The following is a 25762-nucleotide window of genomic DNA, read 5'->3' as shown; positions in this document are numbered from 1 at the left end:
GCAGGCTACACTGCTGATGTGGGTGTTACTGATATCCTTAATGAACATTCCTTGCCATCTAAATAAAAGGGGCAAAAGTCCACATCATCCCAAACCGCACTTGCTTTAATAATGAAACTAGATCCACTGTCAGCTCATATCTCATATGATCATTAATATTCTAATTCGTACTTCTCACTCCAGCAACGTGAAGAGAAATGTTCACCGTGTTTTCATCCAACAGAGTCTATGTTCATCCAGCCTCCGAGCCTTCCTAGCAATGCCAGGCTGCAGGTTAAGAGCCATGGAGGGTGCAGCTCCTCCCTCTTTTCCTACTGAGAGAACTCATTAAGTCTCTGATCCCTGGTTCTGGCAAGTACATTGTCTCCTTAGCAGGTCCAAACATCGGCTCCCCAAGAAGGGAGTCATCTGGAGCTAGATGGAGGACGAAAGAGGTGGGAAGGCAGGAGTGCTGACGAGGCTCCCTTAGAGATCCTCGCAGAAAGGGAATCAGCACCGTGGATTCCAAAGGTAAACCGCAGGTATGCTACCAAGGAGTGGGTGTGTCCAAGCGCACACTCCCCTGCTATGATGGGAGGCAACAGCACCTGCACAGCGGCCGCACTCCACGCGCTGGGCCAGCTGCACGGCCAGTGAACTCATCTATCCCCACAACAACACCATTGGTGTGTGTGTGTTAACATCCCCATTTTACAAATGGGGAAAATGAGGCTCCAAGGTGTTAAGAAACCTCCCCGACAAGCACATGATAAAACAGGAGTTTTCTGACTTCAAAACCAAGGTCTGAAAAGAAAAAGGAAAACAAGCCATTACTTTCTGTTATGCAGCACTGCCTCACGTGCAAATGCCAGGCCTCACACGTGGTTCTCTATGGGGAATGAGGCTTCATAGGAGCTTATATTGCATTAAAGTGATGCCCTGGCAGACATGCTGCCAGCATGCAAAGGCTGCCATTGAGGCCTTGAGAGTCAGCCTTCAAAAGAAATCACTGTGACACAAATATACTCCACTGTGACACAAATATACTCTCAGACAATCCTTCTGGGTATCAAAGAAAGAGGCAACAAGTGCTAGAAGCATAAGCTCACTCCAGGAAAGCAGCTGCAGGTACACAGAACAGACAAACACAGTCCCTCGCTCTGTCCAATTTGAAATAGCTTTCAACCACACCCCTCACCCAGGATCCAGGTGTGAGGTCCCCTCTCTTGTCATCTGATGCCCTGGGTGTTCTCAGCAGTTTGGCAGGAACCTTGACGGTTATGAGGAGCTCATGTGGCCTCACGAGCTGTAGTTATGGTAAAAAGGAGGCAAGAGAAGCCGAAAGTGTGTGAGAGTGGCTGGGAGAATGTCCATGGAAAAAGCACAGACTTGCGTTTTGCAAGTTTCCCAGCTGGGATTAGTATGGTTGGGAAGGGGCTGCCCCACCCCACCCCCACAGTAACAGAGTTAGACAAACGTTCATTAGCAGCACTTCACAAATAAGTCAGCTTTTTATCATGCTAAAGAAAGATGACCAGCAATCAACTACTGAAAAGAGCAATCAAAAACGTGGGAAAAGTGCACACTGAGATCAGTAATATTTTAACAGTGCAGGAACCCATTCTATTCAGCGTATAATTAATACGTGAAAGTTCCTGGCACTTTAATTTCTGAAAAGCTTCAAAAATACAGTTGGTCCAATGGTGTGACAATACCCATCCATGTGTCTTAAGTTCCAAGGCTTCATAAATATCAATCTTTAAATCTTTAGTCCATTTAAACTGTGTGTCAGATACATCGATTCCTGAAATGTGAAGTATAAGAAGAGAAGATTAAAAGGCTGTGCCTAAAATAACAACTGAAAAGCACCAAAATATGGCAGAGACTAGCTATGTGTCTGCCAACCCAAACTGCCTGGTGAGATTTTCTTTGTGCATATGTGAATATGTTTTAAAATCTTGATGGTAATTATTTTTATTTGCATAAACCAATGGAGTCCTCTATGTTATGATAATGGAAGACGGGCACACACAGGGTCAGGAACTATGCGGCCAGTTGCTAAAATTATCTTCCTCAAGACTATGTTTTCAAAAAAGAAAGTGTCCTTGAATGCTACACATTACAAATCGCATGTTACTATATTCTTGACCACATTCTTTCCACATTAAATAATTTTACTGAAAATAGTATGTTTTAGGGCACAACTGGCTTTAAAAGTCATGAGTTGTTCCACCCACCCCCCACCTCCAAATATTGCTGTTCAGTCTGTGAAATGAAAAACAGGATCTCCATGTCCTGGTCTAGAGTATACAGAGCAGACTAAATGAGGAGATACCTCTTTTTCCTAATCCTTCCAATGAGGTAGGTGGCCTCTTTTTTCTTCACTTCAATTTCTCGCTCTGATAAATGGGAACAATCTCAGACACTAGTAGCAGAACTACCAAGACTATGAACAAAATTATATGAGTTCCCTGGTAGAGCTATCTTCACATTTTCAATACATGAACCACTAATATGATGGAGAATGAAATGACTCATACTGAACAGAGGCACAAATCATATGTTAGAGCAGAAAGAAAGACAGACTGATTTGGAGTGGAGAGAACCAGAGCTACAGACTGGTCTCTTGGAAAGAAACTAAATTGCTCTGTTTGCTATTGGTGGTTAGCTCAGTAACAGATGATTCTTCTGAATCAGTTACGATACAGACGGTTGATGTGCCTCCATGAAAGAGAGCTGTTCTCTAGCACCCAGTCTGCGCGGCCAGTCACACTTACATGCAACTGTTCATTTTATTAGACAGCCTCTCCCAGTAAACTCTGCTGGGCCAGCCCTGGCCCTCTCAGGCACTGCAGCTGCCTGTCTTGTGCTAAATACAGTCTTAGAGACTAGTGAGGCAGGAACAGCATTTCAGAGAGATCAGCTATACGAAATTCTGTGCAGAGTAAGAGATTGGGTTTTCACCTGCCATCGGCGGAATGTTTGTGGCCCCCAAAATTCGGATGTTGAAATTCAGATCTCAGTGTGACGGTATTTGGAGTGGGCCTTTTGGAGGACCCTCATGAGTGGGATCAGTGCCCTTGTAGGAAAAGGCCACACTGCTTGCTAGCATTTTCTTCCAAGTGAGGCTATAAAGAGAAGCCGGCAGTCTACAGCCTGGAAGGCAGGCTCTCACCAGAACCCAACCACGCTGACACCACGACCTTGGCTTTCCAGCCTCCAGAACTGAGAGAAGTAAATGACCGTTGTTAATAAGCTACCCAGGTTGTGATATTTTGTAACAGCCTGAAATAAGGCGTTATCTTAAATGCATCACTGTGAGACTTCAGGTGAGTCCATAACTTCTTAAGTCTCTGATCCCAGATCTATTAAATAAAGGTGTTGGACTGCGTGATTCTCAGGGAAGGTGGGCGCTCTTTGTCAATGGCCTCCCCACCACCACCAAGAACCCCCGGGTATGAGGAGGAGGTCTGTTGCAGGTGGCAGCTAGCTGCACAAATAAACGTGCAAGGCAGTGTTTAGACTCAGATGTTAAGACCAGGGAAGGGGAGCTTCCAGAAGTACAAGCTCTTGTTAAGACTTACAGTATGGCCTTCCTGTGTAGAAGGATTTTACCTGACTAGTGGATAACAGGAACTTGACAGTCAGAACCACAGATTTGTCTCACAGAGCTGGCTGGTAGTCAGGCAAGCCCAGTGGTCCACTCAACAAAGGAAACTCACCCCCCAAGGAAGACACAACGCTCAAGAACAGCTCGGTGAGGATGCGGTTTCCCAGGAAACAGGACCCCTACATGGGTGGCCCCAAGAGAGCAAATCATACCATGCAACATGTCACACCAACCAGACCGGCCCCGACACAATGGAAGCAGCACCCTAGAGGGAGCAGGAGTTTGTGGCTCAGAAATTCCAGGCCTGCCATTAAGTTGTTTTGTGACCTTGAGCTGGTCTCCTGCAAAATACAAGTCTGAGCCAGCTAATTTCCAAATTACCTTCCAGTATAGAACTGCACTTACTTTTTATTGTTCTACATAAAAATCTATCTGCTACTAGAATCCTTGTAGCATCTTTAAGGTCAGTATAGACATCTCCACTATGGGTTTTTTTTTTTTTTTGAGAAGGCATCTCTCATATGTATAGATCAAATGGTTGTTAACAACAATAAAATTCTGTATAGGGGACTCAATGCACAATCATTAATCAACCCCAAGCCTAATTCTCAACAGTCTCCAATCTTCTGAAGCATAACAAACAAGTTCTTACATGGTGAACAAATTCTTCCATAGTGAATAAGTTCTTACATGGTGAACAGTGCAAGGGCAGTCATCACAGAAACTTTCGGTTTTGATCACGCATTATGAACTATAAACAATCAGGTCAAATATGAATATTCGTTTGATTTTTATACTTGATTTATATGTGAATCCCACATTTCTCCCTTATTATTATTGTTACTATTATTATTATTTTTTAAATAAAATGCTGAAGTGGTAGGTAGATGCAAGATAAAGGTAGAAAACATAATTTAGTGCTGTAAGAGGGCAAATGTAGATGATCAGGTGTGTGCCTATAGACTAAGTATTAATCCAAGCTAGACAAGGGCAACAAAACATCCACGGATGCAGAAGATTTCTCTCAAAACAGGGGGGGTGAGGTTCTAAGCCTCACCTCTGTTGATCCCCAATTTCTCACCTGATGGCCCCCCTGCGACTGTGCCTGTCTTAGGTTGTTCCTCCCTTGAGGAATCTTACCCGTCTCTGGCTAACCAGTCATCTTCCGGGGCCATACAGGGAAATGTAAAGTTGGTAAGTGAGAGAGAGGCAATATTGTTTGAAAAGGTTAGCTTTTTACTTCTTTGCAGATTTATGCCCTGTGGCTTTTATGCCCAGCATTTGTCTTGAGGTATCTTTACCACTTGGAAGAATTATGATACTCGGTAATTTCGTTATTAGGCATGAATTCTACTTAAGGGTTGTAATTAGGAAGGAAGAAGAAAAGCTATAGAAGTAGCAGATGGAAGAAAACATGGGAAGATTATTTCTTTGACATATCTTCTTGTAGAGTAACATAAGCATGTATAGGTTTTAAACTACTAATTAAATTGCGCGCACACATTAACATAATAGGAATACAGCTACATAACCAAAGCAGACCTACAATTACCAGCCATATCCAGTTGAAACCAAGAAAACCAGTTAGGCACCCTAGGCATTTGTGAAAACTTATTAATGATATGATGGATATTGTCTAACTGAATTTGAATAGTTTGAGAAAAATCAGACAAATTAAAACAACACATTCCTGGGAACTGTTCACATCCCATATGTTCTTTTAACAGTAGATAGTCTATAGTCACAAAATTTTGGAGCACTGCAACTTGCACTTCTCCTAATTCTTGGTTGAGTTCCCACAGTATAGATCCAGTCAAATTTGTTGTTTTACTGTATGCACAGGCCAGCTTAGATATCTCCTTCTTCATTCCAATGGCAAGTCCAGGAACTGGCGGGATGAATGCAGCTACAACTGCAACAGTGCCAGGATCTTTGTTGAAGTTTTTTGATGATCATCTTCTGGAATGACTCTTTCAGAGAATGTTGATGTTGGAAGTTCTTCTTCATATCGTATCTTAATTCGTTTTCTGGGCAGCCAAATTAGGCTTTGATCCTCTGTATAAACACAGACAAACCCTTTTCCCACACTTTGATATGCCCTTTATATCACTGTGAAGCACTTACTGGAGATCACCACACAGGAACTGCTTTTTTTTTTTAAGAGAAAGGAATATTATCAGAAAAAATTACTTCCATAGCTGATCATCTGACACACTTTAAATGATAAAAATTAAGGATATTTAAAGCATGCTTTATACGGGTTTGTTTTTTAAATCACTGCATTCCCAGCCTTCCCAGGCAAGAGCACTCAAGACTGCCGCCCGGAACACAAGCTGCACGTGCAGAGTGGGTAAGGTGTGTTTCCTCTGGCTTCTTTATGATTCCCTCTGGCTAAATTCTACCCTCTGCACTTCCAAGCTGTCCGTACTCTGGCTCTAAGGCTTGATCTATATAGTATCCATAGGGTTCATGACACTGTGATAAATGAAGAAATTAAATCTTTCAGCAAACTTGAGTGGGCATTTTGGATGGGAAGTTTTATCTTCTCCCTTCCCAGATGCAGGAATATCAATAGCTGAGAGATACTATGATGTTGGTAAGAAGTCACTACAAAAATGGACTCGCCTCCCAAATGATCTTTCATTATCTTGTAAATGTGTTATTTTTGCTGTATCAATTTTTTTTTGTTTCATGTTATGCTCCAGCTGTGAGGGAACTGAGAACATACTGTCCACATTTTCCAAGAGACTGTACCATTAACAGAATAAATATTTCACCATGAAAATGAAAACTGTATGTAAACATTTAAATAATCAAATTTATTCAATCAATTCACTTGGTTAAGCCAATGGAAGGTTGCTTTTTTTTAATATGGAGAGCCAAGGAGATGGGAGAAAATTTTAATCTTGTGTTCATATAAATAAATAGTAATATTGCTTATAGACGTCATTTTTAAAATAGGCATACAGAATATAAATGGGTATTTCTCTCAGGGAACCTACAGTTGTTGTACATGATGCAGCCGGTATACTGGGTAACAATAAAATAGAAAGAGCAAGCAGGAAACACAGATATTGACTCAATAAATATTTAAAAATCATTAAAATGTGTTTTCATTCCATACCATGGCCAGTTAAGCAAGACAGGGGTAAAGATTAAACAAACAAAAAATCATTGGAATACTCAGTAATAAAAACAAATGAATTATAGGTGTATGTACCAACACAGATGATAACATGAAAGGAACCAAATACACTGTATGAAACATACAGAAGCATATGAAACCAGAAAACTTACGGTATGATTCCATAAGTTCCATACATTTTTATATAAAATTCTAGCAGATCATTGGGGAGGGAGGGAGGTCATGTGTGGGAGGGGTCAGCGGAGCACATGAAAACTCTCCTGGTGATGTGTGTATGTTCATTCCTTGATTGTGGTGATGGTTCCATACGTGTACCAAAATCAGTCAAAGTATACACTATAAATATGTGACTTTATTATATATGAATTATACCTCAATAAGATACACAAATTATTGAGTAAAGAGACAAAAACAGGAATAAATATTTAAAGAAGGAGTAGTTAAATTTGGAGCAATTAAGACAGCTGTTGGACAAAAAGCTATCGGAAAAATAAGCTACACCAAGCCCGTAAAAGACTACCGGAGAAAGATTTCTGGCTGCTGGAAGTTCAAGAGGTTTTACAATCCCGGAAAAATCTTTCTGAGCACCCAAAGACCATGCCTAGACAACACTCATCCATCCCTCTCTCAAAACAAAAACAAATACACACACACACACACACATATGTATTCTTATTTCTTTAAGATTTTGACAAAGTAGTTGTAACTGCCCACAGAATGGTGATATCAGTGACTGGCATTTATTGGCCACTTACTATAAACCAGGCCCCAATCTAATGGATTATCCTGTTTAATCCTTACCTGAGGAACCTAAGAGGTGGCACTGGTACAGTCCTCCATTTTACAGATGAGGATACTGAGGTTCAGAGAGGCTGGGTAACTTGCTCACTGCCACCCACCTTCCCAGTAGTGGGGCTGGACATTGAACTCAGGTGGTCTGATTCCTGAGTCAAGCTCTTGAAGTGAAATTTCTCTCCCTCTGCTAGAGAGACAGATCCTGGAACAATGCTGACGCACACATCTGATGGCTCAAAGGAGCTCTTTGTGCATTAAAGCTACATTTCTAACTCTGAAGGCTAATCTTTTGTGTGGCAGAAGCAGAAACGGTCCGTAAAGAAGGGATGGTGGAAGGCAGGGGAATTGCAGCGAGGAAGAGTAGGAAAAATAATGGCCGGAAATCACCAGACTTGGTTTGGGCCGTGCCTGCACTGGCAGCTGTAAACCCGGGCAGGCCATTTCTCGTCCCTGGGTCTGTTTCCTCCATGGTAAAATTAAGGGTTTGAACCCATCGGTTTCTAAGACTTCCAGCTCTGTGATTCTGCCAGTCCTTTTTTAGGGAACCCTGCTTGCATCATGCAACCTGGGTCAAACTTTCCATGACAACAAATACGTTTCAGATACAAAGCTCCCCCACCCCTAAAACACCTGGACTCCTCCCACAGCTGGCACACCCGTTCATTACTTCCTAAAGGTACTGTGGTCCCGAGGAGCAGCCCTGAAGGAAGACCCAAGGGGGGGAGGAGGGCCCGCAAGCAAGGCCCCCCACGTTCTCCCGAGCACTCCCACAATCTTTTCACTTCAAAAACCCTCAGAGCTGATGTGGGCTTCCAGGTGGCGAAAGGAGGCACCCACCGCCCAGCGGCTCTCCCCGTTTTCCCTGTGAGCTTCAGACCCCTGAGTGCACTGTGTTCTGAGTGCACCGCGGCTGCAGGTGTCAGACTCCATTTATTTCCATTCCTAAAGTGGCTATTCTCTCTTTGCACTAAAAACACACCAATTTCTCTTTTTAAATGATGGACTTTGTGACCCTTTGGGGAGACACAAAAAAATAAGAGCAACTAAATAAGGCAATGGCAAACCATTTCAGTGTCTGTAAAACTTTCTCCTTTATCACAAAAGAAAAGGAAGAAAAAGCAGCTGGAAAAAACGCAGCTGGTAGGGAACTTGATATCTTTAGGAACAACTTCTCTCATGAATTTTCATCTCTATATCTAGGGGTTTCAGCCGGCTTGAAAATTATTTCTGAGAAAAGCATTTCTCATGTGTGAGAGCTACTTTCACAATGTATTATTGGTGAGGCAAACTCAAAAATTATGAGGAATAAAACGTCTATGCTCTTCTACATATTTAGTCTGTATTTTATGCACTATTTTCATACAAATCCTGTTCTAGCTCAGAACATATAATTTATGTTTTTACTTTATTTTTATTGACTCACTCAGGAATCACTGTACTGAATTAAACCAAAAATTAAAATACATAGATTATGCTTTTCCCACATAAAACCAGAGATACACAGATTCACCTCCAACCTTTTTCATTGCACAGATGTCAGTTTTCCATGGTTGAGCTCACTAAGTGCACACTGTTTTTTAACATTTTGCTGCAATTCTCCATGTATCTACTTAGTCCCTATCTCTGTCATTTTAAGTGGAGAAAAATTCTGCTGTATTGCTAAAATGGTTTAATTAGCTATCTTTCAGCTTAATTTTTCCCACATTATTATAACCCAGTCAATTGTTAGAAAATAAATAAATTTTGCTTTTCTTCTTTCAGATGTTCTTCAGGCTATACTCTGAAAAGTGAGGTTAACAGTTTAAAGACCATAATCAGCTTGGTGAGTTTTATTATAAATTGCCAGTACCAATTTGCCAACTCACCAGAGAAAAAATGAGCCTAGCTTTTTCTCCACAGTCTCTTTAACACCAGGATTTGGGGGTTTATTTATTTTGGGGTGATTTCAAAAGAATGATGTCACATCTTTTAGTTCTTTGAATCTGTCATATGTTTGTTTAGTAATCTGAGTGCCTCTTTACAAAAATATGTATTGACTACCTGCTACCTGTCAGGCCCTTCATGACCCTTATAACTCATCCAATACCCCTGACTGCCTCATAAAGCAGAAGCTACAAATTTTCTTTTCACTAGAGAAACTCAGTTTCAAAAGGTTCAACAATGTGCACAAGATTCTGAGACTAGTATTTGATGTTGTCACGATTTAAACTCCCTTGCTGCTTCCTGTGGATTGTCCATTACCCCAGCCGCCTCATCATCACAACCAGCATGTCAGTGTTTCTTTTCTTTTTTTGTTTAGTTTTCCTTTTTTTGAGGTATAAAAGGCACAAGTAAAGCAATTAAAGTGCTCTCATCTTAAACATACAGTGCAATGCATTTTTACAACCTATACACAGTGAAACCACCACAGGGGTCAAGATACAAAACCTTTGATCAGCTAGTATCTTTTCTTTTCTCACTTTTTGAACAGAGACTGGTTTTGTGCTTCCCACTCTATATGAGGCCTGGGACCAAAAGTATGCAAATAAGTGCCTCATAAACTCTGTTTAATCATTTCAGGTAGAAACTAGAAGCAATCTCAGAGAACACCTTCCAACCTCCTAAAGTTCCTGAGGTGGAAACAGAAACCCAGAAGTAAAGGGACTCATCCAGGATGTAACCATTCAGAGCTACTTCTGCCACACCATGCTGCCCTCACCTGCCACTGGCTGGTTGCTCTCCGCTCCTGACTTTAAAGACACTCTGAAGGGTGACAAAGAAGGCAGGGTAGGTAACATAGAAAGAGGGCCTAGATAAGGAGTTTTTCTTGTTCTCCTTATTTTAAATTACCCTTGAAGCAACCAAAGGGACAAATTGGTAGAAGAATGCTCACCTAGCTGACCCTACTATGAAACACTTTCTTACATGAATGTTTCAACACTTGAAATCAGTAAGTTTTACCCTTCAGAATAGTGTACTTGGAAGGATATACACTTATGCCAATAATGCTCTATTGCTCGTGACTTCTTTTCAATGCCCTTTTCATATGAACTTTCAGAGCTAATTAAAGTAAAACAAATAAACTAACTTTATTTTTTATAACTACAAAATTAGCAACAACAGAGTAAAAACTGGATGCGTGCCTTTCAAATTCCTAGAAAGGAAACAAAACTATAATCCATATAACAAAGGTAAACAGAACAACAACAAACATATAAAGTAGAATTGCTTTCATTGACAAATGATCAAACCTATCTAATATGGCAATAAACGTAAATGGGTTAAACATTCCCCAACAAAGACAAGGATTCTCAACAAGCAATTATATGCTACTTATAAGACCGGCCTAAAATCAAATAATTCAGAAATCTAAGAAAAGGAAGGGAAAAATATGTCTTGTAAACACAAATGAAAATGAAGTTTGAATGGCAATATTTATACGAACCAAAGTTGAATTTGACACAAAAGAACATTTAATAGCACACATATGTGGAAAATATCAAACTCTTTAATAATAAAACTTCTGTTTTTAAGAAACAATTTAACCTACCAAGCTGGTAAATATACTTTAGTTATATTTTTATCATACAACTATTAAGACAAAAGGAAAATGGTTAACACACTATGGATACATATGATGAATACAATGCAAACACTAAAAATAATATGTTAAAAAATATTTGACAATGTCAATATAATAAGAAGCATAGATACAAGGTATATACAGTAAGATCTCAGTTTCTCTTAAATGAAATACATAATGTGAGATTATTATTTAAATTAGAAAAAATATACCAAAATAATACTCTGGTTATGTTAGGGGAGATCTTTAATTACTTCATGCTATTTTCACCATTAAAAAAGGGGGGGCCTTTAGTAGAAGATTAATGACAGATTGCATGAGGAGACTTTGCTTCCTTAGGCAAATTGAGGCATCCACACTTCAGAGGCAGACAAAGTCCATCTCAAGATGCTGACAAGGGAGTCAGAGAAATGATTTGTTGTATTGGATGAATTCTGAACTCCATATCACCTTCAGGCTCTAAAACTCCACTATTTGTGGGTTTTCTTCCAAGGAGTGATTAATGTTTAACTGAGATAAAAACTTTGTTGATTTTCCTTTTAATTCTATCCTCTCTGAATAAACATCTATTACTCTCCTAAGCAGAGTAAGTAAACTAATAAATAAACAAAGCAATAATACAGTTCAATCACCTACTCTGTTCACAAATATGTCCTACAAAGACAGATTCGCCAAAAGAATAGACAAGGGCTGGAGGATAATTCTGAACAGTAAGTTACAAAAATATTTTACACGAAGGCAGTCTCACAGGAATAACCTCTCAAAGTATCTTCATTGCTTTACATCCATTCTGATGCATATGTTTTGATATGTCAGGGTATCTTAAAATAAAAGTGTACTGATTTATATTAACAGATCATTTATTTAACAATTTGAAGGAGGACTAGATAAGCTTTTAAAAAGGGACTCAATAAGTCATCATGTACCTATAGGATTAAAATGAGATTTGTACTCACAGTCATGATTAGGAAATAATCAGACTCCAAATCTTTCAGGAAGCTTTATATCTTTGCACAATATGTAACCAAGAAGATTATAATACAGAAAGCCAAGATGGCAGCATGAGTAGGGCAGCGGAAATATCCTCCCAAAACCATATATATTTTTGAAAATACAACAAATACAACTATTCCTAAAAGAGAGACCAGAAGATACAGGACTACATCTACATCTGCGAGAACTCAGCTCCTCATGAACCGGGTAAGATATAAGCCTCAGCCCTGCGGCACCCAACCGCACCCCGCACCCCAGCTACCCAGCGGGAGGAGAGGAGTTGGAGCGGGGAGGGAGAGGGAGCCCAGGACTGCTAAACACCCAGCCCTAGCCATCAGCACTGGGAGCACAGACACACAGTGCGTGGTGTACTGGATACTAGGGAAACGGAACAATAAAATCTGCGAGCGGTTCCCTGCAGCCGGTGCCCTTGGGACAAAAGAAAAGCGAGTGCTTTTTGAAAGTCTTAAAGGGACAGGGGCCTCACAGGGGGACGGAAGTGTCCCGGCACACTCAGACCAGCAGCTGGGAATCCCAGGTAAATTCAGGCACCCCAGCCCCATGAGAAGCAGCGCAGCTATGAAGCCCCTCATGGTGATAAACAGCCTCCCATCCACTCCCCCTCAGGCATGGCCCTGCCATAGCAGGGGAGCAGCCTGAGAGTGGCTGCACCCACAGCAAACGCCAAGAGCCTCCTCCGCAGCCACCCGGGCCAGACTCAGAGGCCCAGCTGGTGCACAAAGACAGAGGAAGCTGGGACAGGGTGCAAAGGATCGCCGTTCTCACAGGAGAGCACACCCAGAGCACCTGCCCCTCCCCGCAGGGCTCTGGGATGCCCTGACAGCTGCCCCATCCATGGCGCTCAGGAAAGAAAACCGGAAGATGCTCCGAGGAGAGTGAGGTGACCAGCAAGCAGGAAGGGACTTTGTTCTCCGAGCTAACAAATGCACCAACTGCTCACGACTACCTCAATAGCCATCAAAAGGCAGAAGAATCTGATCCAATCCAGAATCACCCAGACAACACTGAGAGGGAGCCTGGGGAAATAGATTTAACCAATCTTCCTGAAAAAGAATTCAAAATAAAGGTCATAACCATCTGATGGACCTGCAGAGAAATATGCAAGAGCTAAAGGATCAAGTTAGGAGGGAGAATACAGAAATAAAACAATCTCTGAAAGGACTTAACAGCAGACTGGATGAGGTCCAAGAGGCCATTAATGGACTAGAAATCAGAGAAAATGAATGCAGAGAAGCTGATGCAGAGAGAGATAAAAGGATCTCCAGGAATGAAAGAATACTAAGAGAACTGTGTGACCAATCCAAATGGAACAATATTAGCATTATAGAGGTACCAGAAGAATAAGAGAGAGAAAAAGGGATAGAAACTGTATTTGAAGAAATAGTTGCTAAAAACTTCCCCAACCTGGGGAAGGACATAATCTCTCAGACCATGGAGGCCCACAAAACTCCCAACACAAGGGACCCAAGGAGGAAAACACCAACACATATAATAATTAAAATGGCCAAGATCAAGGACAAGGGCAGAGTATTAAAGGCAACCAGAGAGAGAAAAAAGATCACCTACAAAGGAAAACCCATCAGGCTATCATCAGACTTCTCAACAGAAACCTTCCAGGCCAGAAGAGAATGGCATGATATATTTAATGCAATGAAACAGAAGGGCCTTGAACAAAGAATACTGTATCCAGCACGATTATCATTTAAATTTGGAGGAGGGATTAAACAATTCGCAGACAAGCAAAAGTTGATGGAATTTGCCTCCCACAAACCAACTCTACAGGGTATCTTAGAGGGACTGCTCTAGATGGAAGCACTCCTAAGGCAAAAGAGATGTCATCAGAGAAAATAAAATAAAAACAAAGAAAGCAGACCAACCAAATACTGACTAAAGGCAAAAAATAAAATCAACTATCCACAAAAGCAGTCAAAGGAAACACAAAAGAGCACAGAATTAAACACCTAAAATATAAAGAATGGAGGAGGAAGAATAAGAAGGGAGAGAAATAAAGAACCATCAGACTGTGTTTACAATAGCTTAATAAGCAAGTTAAGTTAGACAGTTACATAGTAAATAAGCTACCCTTGAACCCTTGGTAACCACGAATCCAAAACCTGCAATGGGAATAAGTACATATCTTTCAATAATCACCCTAAATGTAAATGGATTGAATGCACCAATCAAAAGACATAGAGTCACTGAATGGATAAAAAAGCAAGACCCATCTATATGCTGCTTACAAGAGACTCAACTCAAACCCAAAGATATACACAGACTAAAAGTCAAGGGATGGAAAAAGATATTTCATGCAAACAACACGGAGAAAAATGCTGGTGTTGCAGTACTAGTATCAGACAAAATAGACTTCAAAACAAAGAAAGTAACAAGAGATAAAGAAGGATATTGCATAATGATAAAGGGTCAGTCCAACAAGAGTATATAACCATTATAAATATCTATGCACCCAATAGAGGATCACCAACATATGTGAAACAAATACTAACAGAATTAAAGGAGGAAATAGAATGCAATGAATTCATTTTAGGAGACTTCAACCCACCATTCACTCCACAGGACAGATCCACCAGACAGAAAATAAGTAAGGACACAGAGGCACTGAACAACACACTAGAACAGATGGACCTAATAGACATCTAGAGAACTCTACACCCAAAAGCAGAAGGATACACATTCTTCTCAAATGCACATGGAACATTTTCCAGAATAGACCACATACTAGGCCACAAAAAGAGCCTCAGTAAATTCCAAAAGATTGAAATTCTACCACCCAACATCTCAGACCACAAAGGTATAAAACTAGAAATAAATTATACAAAGAAAGCAAAAAGGCTCACAAACACATGGAGGCTTAACAACATGCTCCTAAATCATCAATGGATCAATGACCAAATTAAAATAGAGATCAAGCAATATATGGAGACAAATGACAACAACAGTACAAAGACCCAACTTCTGTGGGAGGCAGCGAAAGAGTTTGTAAGAAAAAAGTATTTACCAATCCAGGCCTGTTTAAAGAAGGAAGAACAATCCCAAATGAATAGTCTAATGTCACAATTATTGAAACTGGAAAAAGAAGAACAAATGAGGACCAAAGTCAGCAGAAGGAGGGACATAATAAAGATCAGAGAAGAAATAAAGAAAATTGACAAGAATAAAACAATAGAAAAACATTAATGAAACCAAGAACTGGTTCTTTGAGGGTATAAACAAAATAGATAAACCCCTAGCCAGACTTACTAAGAGAAAAAGAGAATCTATACACATCAAGAGAATCAGAAACAAGAAAGGAAAAATCATGATGGACCCAACAGGAATACAAAGAATCATTAGAGAATACTATGAGAATCTATATGTGAACAAGCTGGAAAACCTAGAAGAAATGGACAACTTCCTAGAAAAATACAACTTTCCAAGACTGACCAAGGAAAAAATAGCAAATCTAAACAGACCAATTACCAACAATGAAATTGAAGCGGTAGTCAAAAAACTACCCAAGAGCAAAACCCCTGGGCCAGATGGATTTACCACAGAATTTTATCAGACATACAGAGAAGACATAATTCCCATTCTCCTTAAAGTTTTCCAAAAAATAGAAGAGGAGGGAATGCTTCCAGACTCATTCAATGAAGACAGCATTATCCTAATACTAAAACTAGGCAAAGACCCCACCAAAAAAGAAAATTACAGACCAATATCCCTGATGAACGTAGATACAAAAATACTCCACAAAATATTAGCAAACCGAATTCAAAAATACATCAAGAGGATCATACACCATGAACAAGTGGGATTCATCTCAGGGATGCAAGGAAGGTACAACATTCAAAAATCCATCAACATCTTCCACCACATAAACAAAAAGGACAAAAACCACATGATTATCTCCATAGATGCTGAAAAAGAATTCGACAAAATTCAACATCCATTCATGATAAAAACTCTCAACAAAATGGGTATAGAGGGCAAGTACCTCAACATAATAATGGCCATATATGATAAACCCACAGCCAACATCATATTGAACAGAGAGAAGCTGAAAGCTTTTCCTCTGAGATCGGGAACAAGACAGGGATGGCCACTCTCCCCACTGTTATTCAACGTAGTACTGGAGGTCCTAGCCACGGCAATTAGACAAAACAAAGAAATACAAGGAATCCAGATTGGTAAAGAAGTTAAACTGTCACTATTTGCAGATGACATGATATTGTACATAAAAAACCCTAAAGGCTCCACTCCAAAACAACTATAACTAATATCAGAATTCAGCAGAGTTGCAGGATACAAAATTAACACAGAAATCTGTGGCTTTCCTATATACTAAAAATGGCCTAGCAGAAAGAGAAATCACGAAAACAATTCCATTCACAATTGCATCAAAAAGAATAAAATACCTACAAATAAACCTAGCCAAGGAAGTGAAAGACCTATACTCTGAAAACTACAAGGCACTCCTAAGAGAAATTAAAGAGGACACTAACAAATGGAAACTCATCCCAATGCTCCTGGCTAGGAAGAATTAATATTGTCAAAATGGCCATCCTGCCCAAAGCAATATACAGATTTGATGCAATCCCTATCAAATTACCAAAAACATTCTTCAATGAACTGGAATAAATAGTTCAAAAATTCATATGGAAACACCAAAGACCCCAAATAGCCAAAGCAATCCTGAGAAAGAAGAATAAAGTGGCAGGGATCTCACTCCCCAACTTCAAGCTCTACTACAAAGCCACAGTAATCAAGACAATTTGGTGCTCAAACAAGAACAGAGTGATAGACCAGTGGAACAGAATAGAGAGTCCATATATTAAACCAAACATATATGGTTAGTTAATATATGATAAAGAAGCCATGGACATACAATGGGGAAATGACAGCCTCTTCAACAGTTGGTGCTTGCAAAACTGGACAGGTACATGTAAGAGAATGAAACTGGATCATTGTCTAACCCCATATACAAAAAGTAAATTTGAAATGGATCAAAGACCTGAATGTAAGTCATGAAACCATAAAATTCTTAGAAAAAAACATAGGCAAAAATCTCTTGCACAAGAATGGAATAACAGTTATCAAAGAGAAAGGAACTGCGGAGGATGGATGAGAAGGGAGGGATAAGTGGGGGATAAAAAGAAAGGGGGCATTATGATTAGCATGTATAATGGGGGGGCATGGGGAGGGCTGTGCAACACAGAGAAGACAAGTAGTGATTCTACAGCATCTTACTACACTGATGGACAGTGACTGTAATGGGGTTTGTGGGGGGGACTTCATGATAGGGTGAGTCTAGTAAATATAATGTTCCTCATGTAATTGTAGATTAATGATACAAAATAAATAAATAAGTAAAGAAACAAACAAACAGATAAAGATTATGAAACAAAGGGCTATCAAGTGTGACTCTAAGGTTGGTATTTACAGACCCAAAAGAACCATTAGCAATCATGGTGTCCAACTACCCATTCTCCTAGAACCACAGTCCAGAGAGGTAGCATGACTCCCCAGCATTCTTAGCTAGTATTTTCTCATAACAGAGCTGCATCTGTCATCTTTTCTAATTTTTTCCCTCCCACTGGATTTATGTAACACTATGATCACCACCATCCATCTGCTTCTACACTGAGCTCTTGACTCTTTCGAAAGGAAAAAAGCACAGGTGGTTGAACAAGCAAATCTCTCATCTCTCATTCATCCAGCAGAAATGTACGAAGTGGCTCCAAAGCATCAAGTTCTACGATGGGGTCACAGTCGCTGCCCTCCAGGAGTTCACAGGCTTTCTGTGCCCCCACCACCCACAGGTTGGAAGATTGTGCTGAACTGGGGGCATGTGCAGGGAGGCAGAGGAAAAAGGCATCCTGTCAGACTAGACTGGGGCATGAGAGGCAGATGGGAGCAGATGGGGAAGAAATGGGGGATAGGAAAATAGTATTCCAGGCAGGGCACCCACAGAAAAGGCACAGACACAAGGAAGTGTGACAGAGTTCCAGACCTGCAAGGAGCTCAGCATGGCATGAATTTCAGACATTTGTGGTAAGTGGGAGCAGGTGGGGCTGAGGGAAGCCAACCTCTGCAGAGGGAAGGAACCATGTCCCCTGCAATGGAGCCACGAAAGCAATTTAAGTGAGAATCTGAAATGCTCATTGTAGGGAAAATCCAAGTTCCCATGGCCAGGATTCTCACCTGACCCTAATCTACTTGATGATATAATTGGCCTACTGCTGGCTAATGCTTCCACACCTGCGGGCATGAGCCATTACTGTTTGTGTTGCTACACAAAGAGCTCTGCCCAATGCTCAATCTGGAGGCAAATTTGAGGCAAATTACAGACTTGCCAGTTACAAATGTGATCCTAGCACCTGACCTGCCACTGTGAGAATAAAGTTTGGCATAAACCCTTTTACTTCCAACATTACTGTCTTGCCAATGGGTTTCAGCACCAAGCAAGCTCACTATGAATTCAATGTGACCAAAGAAGTGACAATGGAACGTTATTGGGTGAAAGGGTTATACCCAACTTTATTCCCATGGTGGCAGGTCAATCACTAGAATCCCATCCAATCAGAGCAAGTCTGCATGCAGCAAGCTGGTCCCTGCCTCTGGGCCCCTCTGTCTGCACAGCTGTCCTCTGGGTCCCTCTGCCCACACAGCCATCCTCTGGGCCTCTCTGCCCACACAGCTGTCCTCTGGGCCTCTCTGCCTGCACAGCCATCAACTGGGCCTCTGTCCTTGGTGCTGCGACAACTCCAGCCTCTGCTCTGCTCTCCTGCAGCCGTGCCACCACGTCTCACAGAGCACTGGGTGGAGCTCTTTGTATAGAGTCAATAACAATGTATTGCCCCCCCACCGTTTGTAATGAGCTTACCAACCAGGGCCAGGTGAGAATCCTGGCCACAAGAACCTTCATTTTATCCACAATTATATTATCAATTTTCTATCTCACTGAATCCAGAGTGAACTTGCCAGGAGCAGGAAACCCCTCTTGCCCAGAGCTACAGTCATATTCGTGTTTCAAAATGCTCTTTGAAAGGCCGTGCAGAGGCTGGGCTGGAGAGGTGAAGACCCAGCATGTAGGACTAAGCAGCAGGCTCCAGCGGTCGTCCCCCTGGAAGGACTGGGGCAGGGGCCAGATGAGGGGCAGGTTCCAGAGACGCCGAGACACGTGGTCAGCATGGGGGTCACAGTCATGAAGGCTGGGGGCTAAAGGGTGCTATGCATAGCTTTAAATTTCTTCTTTTTTGAACAACATTTTTGCATCCTTTACACATTCATGGCACTACAACAATATGGCCCAGACCTCACACTTAAATTTCAAGGGATACTGACTAAACTCTGGCAATAAAAAGGGAAGCAGGGGCCAGTGAGGTTACTTGAGAGACAAGGGACAAACAGCAGAGATGTGCTGAAATATCACAGAATGATACAGTGATAACAGTGCCGTGAGAACTTGGGTTCAAGTACCAGTCTGGCCTCTTGAAACCTTGGGTAAGTTATCCTTTTTAAACTGTTTTCTCATTTCTAAAATGAGGGTAATGAAGGAACTTACCTTAGGAGGTTAATCAGGAGACTGATAGAAGGAGAAAGTGCAAGGTGAGCCCTTGTTTAAATGATCACTATTATCACATGGTAGAGAGGGTTTCCCAGGGCTAGAAAATATTTTTTTTTACAATATTACCTTTTACTGTTAAGATATCCTGAGTTCTGGGTATTAGGCAAGAAAGAAAGTATCAACACGCTGAAAGGTAGCAACTGACTTAAAAGTACTGTCAGATGCTCCTCAGTTGCAAGCAGGTCATAGAAGGAACAAAGGTCCTGACGCGGGAACTATGAGATGCACCCACAGACCAAATCTGTCAGGGGAACTGATGGAAGTAAAAGCTTAAAAGGTGAGGACACTGTAACAGAAAAATATTTTAGGCAAAAGGAGAGGGATGAAATATTTTTCATTATGAATAGATAAGCAGAGAAACTCAATGCTATTTTTTAAAAAGGGAGATAACAGAAATGCAACAACTGATAGAAGAGCTTAAGAGCACATTAGATGACGTGCAAGAGACTGTTAATGGAATAGAAATCAGAGAACAGGAATACAGAGAAGCTGAGGCAGAGAGAGAAAAAAGGATCTCCAGGAATGAAAGAATATTAAGAGAACTGTGTGACCAATCCAGATGGAACAATATTCACATTAGGGGTACCAGAAGAAGAGGAGAGAGGAAAAGGGATACAAAGTGTCTCTAAAGAAATAATTGCTGAGAACTTTCCAAAGCTAGGGAAGGAAACAATCTCTCAGACCATGGAAGCCCACAGATGTCCCAACACAAGGGACCCAAGGAGGACAACACCTACACATATAATAATTGAAATGGCCAAGATCAAAGACAAACACAGAGTATTAAAGGCAGCCAGAGAGAGAAAAATGACTACCTAAAAAGGAAAACCCATCAGGCTATCATCAGACTTCTCAACAGAAACCTTACAGGCCAGAAGAGAATGGCATGATATACTTCATGCAATGAAACAGAAGGGCCTTGAACCAAAAATACTGTATCCAGCATGATTATCATTTAAATTTGAAGGAGAGGTTAAACAATTTCCAGAGAAGCAAAAGTTGAGGGAATTGCCTCCCACAAACCACCTCTACAGTGTATTTTAAAGGGACTGCTCCGGATGGAGACACTCCTAAGGCTAAACAGATGTCACTAGAGAAAGTAAAATCACAGCAAAGAAAGCAGACCAACCAAATATGAACTAAAGGCAAAAAAATAAAATCAACCCACAAAAGCAGTCAAAGGAAACACAAAAGAGCACAGAATAAAACACCAAACATATAAAGAATGGAGGAGGAGGAATAAGAAGGGAGAGAAATAAAGAATCACCAGACAGTGTCTATATTAGCTCGATAAGCGAGTTAAGTTAGGCAGTAAGATACTAAAGAAGCTAATCTTGAACCTTTGGTAAACACGAATCTAAAGCCTGGAATGGCAATAAGTACATATCTTTCAATAATCACCCTAAATGTAAATGGACTGAATGCACCAATCAAAAGACACACAGTAACAGCATGGATAAAAAAGCAAGACCCATCTATATGCTGCTTACAAGAGACCCACCTCAAACCCAAAGACATACACAGACTAAAAGTGAAGGATGGAAAAGGGCATTTCATGCAAAGAATAGGGAGAAAAAAGCAGGTGTTGCAGTACTAGTATCAGACAAAATAGACTTCAAACAAACAAAGTAACCAAAGATAAAGAAGGACATTACATAAAGATAAATGGGTCAGTCCAACAAGAGGATATAACCATTATAAATATCTACACACGCAACACAGGAGCACCGACATATGTAACACAAATACTAACAGAATTAAAGGAGGAAATAGCATGCAATGGAGGAGGCTTCAACACACCACTCACTCCAAAGGACAGATTAACAAGACAGAAAATAAGTAAGGACACAGAGGTGCTGAACAGCGCACTAGAACAGATGGACCTAACAGACATCTACAGAACTCTACACCCTAGAGCAGCAGGATACACATTCTTCTCAAGTACACACGGAACATTCTCCAGAATAGACCACATACCAGGCCACAAAAAAGCCTCAGTAAATTCAAAAAGATTGAAATTCTACCAATCAAGTTCTCAGAACACAAAGGTACAGAACTAGAAATAAATGGTACAAAGAAAACAAAAAGGCTCACAAACATATGGAGGCTTAACACATGCTCCTAAATAAACAATGGACCAAAGACCAAATTAAAACAGATATCAAGCAATATATGGAAACAAATGAAGACAACAGTAAAAAGCCCCAACTTTGTGGGACACTGTGAATGCAGTTCTAAGTGGAAAGTATATAGCAATTCAGGCCTACTTAAAGAAGGAAGAACAATCCCAAATGAATAGTCTAAATTCACAATTATTGAAACTGGGAAAAGAAGAACAAATGAGACCCAAAGTCAGTAGAGGGAGGGACATAATAAAGATCAGAGAAGAAATAAATAAAATTGAGAAGAATAAAACAATAGAAAAAAATCAATGAAACCAAGAGCTGGTTCTTTGAGAAAATAAACAAAATGGATAAACCCCTAGCCAGACTTATTAAGAGAAAAAGAGAATCTAGACACATCAACAGAATCAGAAATGAGAAAGAAAAAATCACGACGGACACCACAGAAATACAAAGAATTATTACAGAATACTATGAAAATCTATATGCTAACAAACTGCATAACCTAGAAGAAATGGACAACTTCCTAGAAAAATACAACCTTCCAAGTCTGACCAAGGAAGAAAAAGAAAATCTAAACAGACCAGTTACCAGCAACAAAATTGAAGTGATAATCAAAAAGCTACCTAAGAGCAAAACTCCCGGGTCAGATGAATTCACTGCTGAGTTTTATCAGACATATAGAGAAGACAAAATACCTATTCTCCTTCAAGTTCTCTAAAAAATACAAGTGGAGGGAGTACTTCAAATTCATTCTATGAACCCTGCATCACTCTAATACCAAAACCAGGCAAACACCCCATGAAACAAGAAAATTACAGAACAATATCACTGAAGAACATAGATGTGAAAATACTCAACAAATATTAGCAAAATGAATTCAAAAGTACATCAAGAGGATCATACACCATGATCAAGTGGAATTGATCCCAGGAATGCAAGGACGGTACAATATTAGAAAATCCATCAATACCATCCACCACATCAACAAAAGGAAAAACTAAATCCTCATAATCATCTCCATAGATGCTGAAAAAACATTCAACAAAATTCAACATTCATTCATGATAAAAACTCTCAAAATATGGGTATAGAGGGCAAGTACTCCAACATAATAAAGGCAGTATATGACAAACCCACAGCCAACATCATACTTAACAGTGAGAAGCTGAAAGCTTTTAACTTAAGATTGGGAAAAAGACAAGGATGCCCACTCTACCCACTTTTATTCAACATAGTACTAGAGGTCCTAGCCATGGCAATCAGAAAACACAAAGAAATAAAAGGCATCCAGATTGGTAAGGAAGAAGTCAAACTGTCACTATTTGCAGATGACATGATATTGTATGTAAAAAAATCCTTAAGAATCCATTCCAAAACTACTAGATCTAATCTCTGAATTCAGCAAAGTTGCAGGATACAAAATTAATACACAGAAATATGTTGCATTCCTATACACTAATGATGAACTAGCAGACAGAGAAATCAAGAAAACAATTTCATTCACAAATACATCAAAAGGAATAAAATACCTAGAATAAACCTAACCAAGGAAGTGAAAGACCTATACCCTGAAAACTACAAGACACTCCTAAGAGAAATTAAAGAGGACACTAACAAATGGAAACTCATCCCATGCTCTTGGCTAGGAAGAATTAATATCGTCAAAATGGCCATCCTGCCCAAAGTAATATACAGATTTGATGCAATCTCTATCAAATTACCAACAGCATTCTTCAACGAGCTGGAACAAATAGGTCAAAAATTCATATGGAAACACCAAAGACCCTGAATAGCCAAAGCAATCCTGAGAAAGAAGAATAAAGTGGCGGGGATCTCACTCCCCAACTTCAAGCTCTACTACAAAGCCATAGTAATCAAGACAATTTGGTACTGGCACAAGAACAACAGAGCCACAGACCAGTGGAACAGATTAGAGACTCCAGACATTAACCCAAACATATATGGTCAATTAATATTTGATAAAGGAGCCATGGACATACAATGAAATGGAAATGACATGGAAATGACAGTCTGTTCAACAGATGGTGCTGGTAAAACTGGATAGCTACATGTAAGAGAATGAAACTGGACCATTGTCTAACCCCATATACAAAAGTAAATTTGAAATGGATCAAAGACCTGAATGTAAGTCATGAAACCATAAAACTCTTAGTAAAAACATAGGCAAAAATCTCTTAGACATAAACATGTGTGACCTCTTCTTGAACATATCTCCCCGGGCAAGAAAAACAAAAGCAAAAATGAACAAGTGGGACTATATTAAGCTGAAAAGCTTCTGTACAGCAAAGGACACCATCAATAGAACAAAAAGGTACTCTACAGTGTGGGAGAATATATTTGTAAATGATAGATCTGATAAAGGCTTGACATCCAAAATATATAAAGAGCTCACACACCTCAACAAACAAAAAACAAATAATCCAATTAAAAAATGGGCAGAGGAACTGAACAGTTCTCCAAAAAAGAAATTCAGATGACCACAGACACATGAAAAGATGCTCCACATGGCTAATTATCAGAGAAATGCAAATTAAAACCACAATGAGGTATCACCTCACACCAGTAAGGATGGTTACCATCCAAAAGACAAACAACAACAAATATTGGCGAGGTTGTGGAGAAAGGGGAACCCTCCTACACTGCTGGTGGGAATGTAAATCAGTTCAACCATTGTAGAAAGCAGTATGGAGGTTGCTCAAAATGCTCAAAATAGACTTATCATTTGACCCAGGAATTCCACTCCTAGGAATTTACCCTAAGAATGCAGCACTCCAGTTTGAAAAAGACAGATGCACCCCTATGTTTATCGCAGCACTATTTACAATAGCCAAGAATTGGAAGCAACCTAAGTGTCCATCAGTAGATGAATGGATAAAGAAGATGTGGTAAATATACACAATGGAATATTATTCAGCCATAAGAAGAAAACAAATCCTACCATTTGCAACAACATGGATGGAGCTAGAGGGTATTATGCTCAGTGAAATAAGACAAGCGGAGAAAGACAAATACCAAATGGTTTCACTCATCTGTGGAGTATAAGAACAAAGGAAAAACTGAAAGAAGAAAACAGCAGCAGAATCACAGAACCCAAGAATGGACTAACAGTTACCAAAGGGAAAGGGACTGGGGAGGATAGATGGGTAGGGAGGGATAAGGGGGGGGAGAAGAAAGGGGGTATTATGATTAGCATGCATAATGTAGGGGGTGGGAGAAAGGGGAGGGCTGTGCAACACAGAGAAGACAAGTAGTGATTCTACAACATTTTGCTATGCTGATGGACAGTGACTGTAATGGGGTTTGTGGGGGGGACTTGGTATAGGGGAGAGCCTAGTAAACATAATATTCTTCATGTAATTGTAGATTAATAATTTTAAAAAAAGAGAAAGAAATGGGGGATTACGCCCTGATAGGATAAAACTAACTACAAATCAATGATTAATGCATGCTTTACATATCCTTAATTTTGATCTTTTAAAGGGTATCAGATGATCAGCTATGGAAGTACATTTTTCTGATAATATTCCTTTCTCCTAAAAAAAAAAAAAAAGTTCCTGTGTGGTGATCTACAATAGGTTCTTCACAAAGGTATAAAGGTCATATCAAAGTGTGGGCAAAGGGTTTGTTTGTGTTTATACAGAGGATCAAAGCCTAATTTGGCTACCCAGAAAAAGAATTAAGATTCAATATGAAGAAGAGCTTCCAACATCAACATCCTCTGAAAGAGTCATTCCAGAAGATGATCATCAAAAAACTTCCACAAAGATCCTGGCGCTGTTGCAGTTATAGCAGCATTCATCCCACCAGTTCCTGGACTTGCCATTGGAATGAAGAAGGAGATATCTAAGCTGGCCTGTGCATACAGTAAAAAAACAAATTTGACTGG

At 40.1% G+C, this 25762-nt stretch overlaps 1 protein-coding gene across 6 annotated transcripts in view; it reads right to left on the bottom strand.

The window, feature by feature from the left end:
* CSGALNACT1 (chondroitin sulfate N-acetylgalactosaminyltransferase 1) overlaps nucleotides 1–25762 on the bottom strand; it is a 350833-nt gene that overhangs the window by 176240 nt on the left and 148831 nt on the right. The gene's annotated exons all lie outside the window — the stretch shown is intronic.

This window comes from Manis pentadactyla, chromosome 7, assembly GCF_030020395.1.
Source record: "Manis pentadactyla isolate mManPen7 chromosome 7, mManPen7.hap1, whole genome shotgun sequence".
NCBI lineage: Eukaryota > Metazoa > Chordata > Mammalia > Pholidota > Manidae > Manis > Manis pentadactyla.
Note: the sequence above shows the minus strand (reverse complement) of the source record. Positions and strands in the feature narration are given on the sequence as shown.